This window comes from Empidonax traillii, unplaced genomic scaffold (genome assembly GCF_003031625.1).
Source record: "Empidonax traillii isolate 1590-97213 ecotype Southwest subspecies unplaced genomic scaffold, ASM303162v1 scaffold403:size524366, whole genome shotgun sequence".
In the NCBI taxonomy this organism is placed as follows: Eukaryota; Metazoa; Chordata; class Aves; order Passeriformes; family Tyrannidae; genus Empidonax; species Empidonax traillii.
In genome coordinates, this window is record NW_020955596.1 from 204,391 (window position 1) to 210,629 (window position 6,239).

Sequence of the window (6,239 nt, forward strand, 5' to 3'; positions counted from 1 at the left end):
AGAACGAATGGACTCCCCACTCTGCTGTTTCTCAGGAGGAATCTCTTCTGAAGCCATTCTGATGAAAGCATAATTAACCTTGTTTTCATTAATGGGTCTTTCCTTTGTGGTTCAGATGACAAAAAATGGAGAGCATGGGCCACCCTTGGCGATCAAGGAAACATCATAAAAATTGAGGATGAGGTTATTGTGCACAAACTGAACTATCAAAGGTATGATGGGTCTGAATTCAATTCCCGTAATTATACTAATGATGCAGAACATAGCCAGGCCGAAATAACTCAGGTAATTACTTAGCATATTGCTCCAGTTTCTGCAATGGCAGTCATTGTTTACATCTCTAATTATGCCGTGTAGACACATCAAATCACTCACGCTTGTTTTGACTTGAAGTATTTGAAGCAGCAAACACCGATGAGCTGTATCTTACGGATGCTGGTGTGTGAATGAATGCAATTTGGTAATACTTGTTCATCAGGCTCAGGGTCCAATCCTGCATGTCTCTCATACTCAGCATTCCTATTGCTGTGACTCCCTTATGTATTTCTTTCATTGAGAACCTCTCCTTGCCTTAAGCAGATGTTGAAGAGCTCCATATTCACTTATTTAAGCACTTTGTGTGCTCTTAATTTTAAGAGCATGAATAGTCTACTATAGGTCAGCTGGACTGCTCATATGTTTTAAGGGAGAGTTACAACAGTTAGGATACAGCCAGAGTTTTCAGCATCTAAAACAAGGACTACTGCTTCTCCTGGGGTATTGTAGCAAGAGCAGAGAAAGAACCTGTCTGAATTACTAAAAACAGCAGCAAAAATATTCCCAGTTAAAAGTTGTTATGACGCCTACAATTTTTTTTAACTGAGTGATTTTTCTTCATAGTAATGAGGAAAAATAATGGAAGAACATTCAAGCAGCTTCATCCTCACTAAAAAAAAAAAAAAAAAAATTTCTTAGCAGTGCAAATGGCTCTGTTGAGCATTTACACCTCTACTGGCCATGTGCAATGTGATTGATTTTTCCCCCCTGCAAAACAGTATGTTCTCTAAGGGTTGTATACAAGTCCATGTGCCAAGTGCTACAAATATTTCAACCTTTAGAACAACCCGTTTCTGCAGTCCTAAGCAAGCTACTTTCTCTGCTTTGTGTCTCAGTCTCCCCTTCTGCAGACACAGAATAATAATGCTTATTTTTATGAACGCTTTACGCCTTTCTGTTTCAACGTGCACTACAAATGTGCAGTGTTAGGCCATTCAAGGGTCATTACAAACCATACTGAAGGCCAGTACTGTGGACCTTCTATTGCCCGACTGACTGATTGCACTAGGCTAAGAGTCTGAAAATGCAGATAAATTTTGTCTTGCGTATTTTTATGCCAATGTTTTTTTTTAGTCACCTGCAGGTATATTTCATTTATTTTGCTCTGCTGAAAACATAGCAAAGATATACTTTGTACAGTGTCTCCGGGAGAAAGGCTCATAAAGGGTAAATTGTTCCCCTAGAAATATTCTCCTATTAAATGAAGCTAGTTTACCCTTTGGCAGGAATATACCTTGCTTTCAACTGCAGTTACAGCTCCTTGAGCATTTATAATACACTTTTTAATGGAAAGAATTTCAGGCTCTTCTATTAAATCGAATTCAATGTCAAGTCTGAGGGAGAAGAAGGGGTCTTTCAAGCAGTTTTTTACCCAGAAAGCATGTTACAGATTCTAAAAATAGGCTGTGCATACATTAATGGCTATATTATGAGGTAGCCAAAACTCGAAGACTGTTGAGCACTTTTTTAAACTCCCATTGGCTCCAGGAGGGCTCAGTACTTCACAGAATCAGCCTGAGGGAGAGAGGAGGAGAACAAAGTGAGAATACACAGTCCCAGCAGTGCTCTGGCTGTGCATGCAAACCTTTTGCAGTCAAAATGCCCCACAGGAGCATGAAAGGATGTTTCAGTCTGTAGCTCATTTCATCAAGGTCTCCCTCTCTCCAGAGATGTTCAGAGGGAATGGTCTTGTTGTATGAACTAAGGACTAAAACAGGAGAGCCTGCTTTAACTTCAGACTGTACATTGAAAAAACCCTTTTAACAGAATAGGGCACATCGTGGGAGAATGGAAAAAAGCCCATGTTGTTTGCATGTATTACAGAGGAGAGGGCTGCTTTCTAAAGATCGCTATTTCTTTCCACTGCTTGAGTAAGTGTATAAAGTTTCAATCCCTCTTGTTTTAGAAATTACTTTGTTGTGCAATAGGTGAACATTTTAGTTATTCCAACACCACACTGGCAGTAGAGCTGAATGAGCTGATTGAGCTTCTTTGCAAAGACTCTGGTATACAAATCTGCTAGCTAAGGCTATAAATGTGACCCTGTTCTTCACTGTAACATTCAGGTCATCCCTGTTCTTAATGCAGGAATGATTTTAAAAAGTCATCAGGCAAGAGCTGACTGATGACTCCAGATTTGAGAGCTGTGATGGTCTTTTGACTTAAGTGACTTTGGGTATTGAGTTGTAAGGAGCAATGAAGTTGTAAGGAGCAATTATTAATGAAGCCAGGCACCTCGGATGCAGTTTTTGTTTATTTACAAGAATGTAGAAAGTCAGCTTCCTTCAGGAAAGGAAACCTTGAACAACCAGAGAACCTCTTAGTCCGTGGCAGGCATTGTCCCCCTTCTGCCCCTCTTGGGCTCCAGGGTGATGCACCAAAGCTATTCAGACTGGTTTCTAAGATCAGTGTTTTCCAACACCTGAGTTTTGCTGGCAGTACCAGCTAAGGGAAATACCTCCCCTTTCTGCCCCTCTCTGGTTATTCCTGCTCTGTACCCCAGTGCTGTGGTTTTAACCCAGATCTTCTGGCAGGGCTAATCACTGTGGTGCAGAAAACAGCTATGACAGTGCTGCCAAAGCCAGGCTGCCTTCAGATCACAGCCTGCCTCTGTCCTTGAGTTCTAACTTGGCTCCTCCATGACAGTCATCACCTTTAGGTGTTCCTGCCCAAGAGACTCACCGCTGTTTCAGCTGGAGATGTATTTTGGCTGATTGGTGGCTGCTGCTGTCTCAATAATCCATTTCCCTTAAAGAGGTTAATGATCTAAACTGAAGTAGTTAAACCTGCCAGCTTCGCTGGACATGCTCACAAAACATACAGTTCATTTTTTCCTTATGATGAAAACTCCTTGTTACTCAACATAAAGCCTATTGTGAAAAATTACAACTTTAATTCTGAATATAGTACAAAAGTAAAAAAGCCTCTTCCTCCCCTGCAAAGTACATAGTTCATGAATGTGGGAGTATCTGTCCTTCCTGCACATCCATTTTACATTCCATGAAGCAGATAATTTGTGAATTCCACCATTCTCCTCAGCACACCACTAGTCTAATGCAAACATTTCTTTTCTGTGTGTGAGCATTTTCCGGCATCTGGAGCCACACAGTAACCCAGCTTCCATGAATAACAGTTGTGCTCAGATTTAATGTCTGGTTGGCATTACACTGCTGTAATAGGGACACTCATGACCCAGGAGGAGGCAGGACATACATATGCATGTCCTGCAGCCTGAGCTGAGAATGAGATTAAATTGTGGTGGGCTACCAACTTGTCCACAGGCAATGGGTGCCAGAAGTGCTCATTGGCAGGATTTAAAGCTGTGCACAGTTATACTCTTCACTCCAAAAAGGGGATGTTGTACTTCCGGACTTACTGGATTAAGATTTTTCTGAAACAGGATCGTACTTACGGGGGAACAACAAACTGATCCTGTATATGCAGCATAAGGCATACTCTTCATACTTGTAAAATTCAGCAGGATATGGCATCAGGATGTCAGCTTCAAGCCCCTTAGGTAATGAATTTTCAGCATAGGCTCATTTTCCATAAGCAGGCAGTGACAGGCACACAGGGTTTTGTGTTATTTGACTATTTTAATTAAGCTGGAAGCATAGCACCACTTAGGATAAAAAACAGAACCAAACATTCAGTGCTTGAACCTACAGGATGGTACATGCCAACCTTAGCCCAGCAGAAGCTGACAACCCCCATCCAAGACCTTGCAGAATCCACTGAAGTCAGAACTCCTACAAGGTGCTGAGAGCCTCAGAGGTCTGTTGAGTGACACACAGGGTGTGGGCAGGCCAACAATGGCAAAAATCATTCTATTGCAAAGGCAGAAAATACCAGTCAGACTGAGCAGAACTCAAGTGCTTTCCCTGCTTAAACAGAAGCAATGCAAGGCTGACATCTTTAAAAAAAAGGGGTGTTTACTCTCGTGGTTCTCTTCCTAGAAGTTTCGCTTCCCTAGGATATGTGGATGTTTTGGGTTAGCACAGCAACTGCCCCAAGAGAAGGCATTTTATTTTCTTGTTTTGTTTTTATGCTGAAGAACAAGGAAGGCCACCATGTCCTGGAACAAGAGGAGGGATTACAAAAGCCTGCCCTAAACAAAAGGAGCTGCGTGGAGATCTTCCTACAGTACAAGGGTTCACAATAATTCCTTTACTGTGAGGCCACACTGAACATTCTGAACAACGAATATGGGATACTCGGGAGATGTCTAGTCCAGCAGTGATGTGAAAACCCTTTTTGTGGTGCTCCAAGGTGAAGTGAGTGGGCCTCTGCCACATACTTTGGTCTGGTCAGGGCTATGCAGCTCTCTGTGGGAAGTGCTTGCTTTCAGGTTGTTTTCTTTGTTTGGTTTTCTATCACAGTTATGGCACAGCACTGTTCTCAAGGAAGTCGGTTTGGTGGGCATAGGATCTGCTATGACATCTTGAGCATTGCCTGCCTGTTTCCAAAAATACAGATTTCTCTAAAGAAATGGCTGCAGGTGCTGTATAGTCAAGGCTGCAGCAAACAGGCATGCACCTTTCTATTGGGAGAGATGGGGCTCAGTTGTTTGCATTCTTTATGTATGACTGTGCTTCAGAGCAAACCAAAACCAGTTTTGTTCTATAGAAGCTAAATAGGTAAAATGTACAATTGTGACATCATTGCATTTGTTGGAGTTGGTTTAATATAGGGGCATGTGGCACCTGAATGATGCAGGCAGCTATTTACAACATTATCTATTGAAAAGAGTATGACTTAGTTATTTAATTATATATTTTACAGAAAGCTATTAAGTAACTTTCACCTCTGTGCCATTCAGTCATGCTTATTTGTGCTATCCCAAGCTGATACAGCTTCAATGCTCTCCAAGCACTGCTTTTTGGCTGATACCTGTAACAGTAGTCTTGTCTGTGGGCTCTGATGATTTTTCTGAGCAGTTAAACTGCACCTGAATTGTTACCATGTGAATTCCTGGCTTCCTGAACCACAGATGTCACTCTAGCAAAGAATGCCTTAAATTTTATAATACATAGTGTGAGTGTAATGACCTCTGACCTCCCTAGATTATACAAACAGGAAAGGTCTCTCCTGCCCCAGGCCATGGCATGACCCAGGGAAGTCAACCACCGCCTCCCTTGGCTCTGCCGAGCCCCTCTGCCACAAAAAGCCTGGTGCCGCAGGCCACTGCCTTCAAGTAGAATCCCATCCTGTATGATGCATCTCACATCACTGCGCTGTCATTTGCTTCACCTTCAGTATGTATATCTTAACCCCGCAGCTTCAAGGCATTTGCAGGCATCCAGGCATCTCCCACACACTTTCTTGCTCTACAAGTGCATCTCCGGTTTTGCCAGATGCCTACTGCTGGCTGCTGCAGCCCCTGCCAGCATTCCCAGTGCCCCGCTCTCTGGGCGTTAAGGCAGGGCATGGCATGGGGTCCCCGTGGGAATGAGGGACTGTATTTGTAGGCGCATCCCCATCTCCTCCCTGAATGCGATGCTGCTGGAGGCTCCCTCAGAGGTGGCGTCCCGCCAGGCTATTAAAAGGACAAAGCAGTCCCAGGCACCAGCCCCATACTCCCTTTCTCCTGCTTTCCCCCTCTATACTGGCTCCCCTCTTCCCGGTGGTGCAGTCACGGCTGCCGGGTTCTCCGTTGAGGTTTCCCAATGTATAGAAGAACGCTGGTCAATCCTGAGCGCCGCTGGCGGCTGACAGCCTGACAATCCCCCTCTTCCTCCTTCAGCTGGCCGGGATGGAGGTTTAAAAACAAAAAACAAAACAAAACAAAACTAAGAAACAGAAAACAAAACTTCTGGGGTCACTGGGAGGGGAAAAAAAAATTCCTCGTCATGTCTGTTACGTGCGCGAAACCGTCCCGAGAAGGAAGAGGAGGATCCCGCCCCGCGGGGACCGCAGCGTTTGGC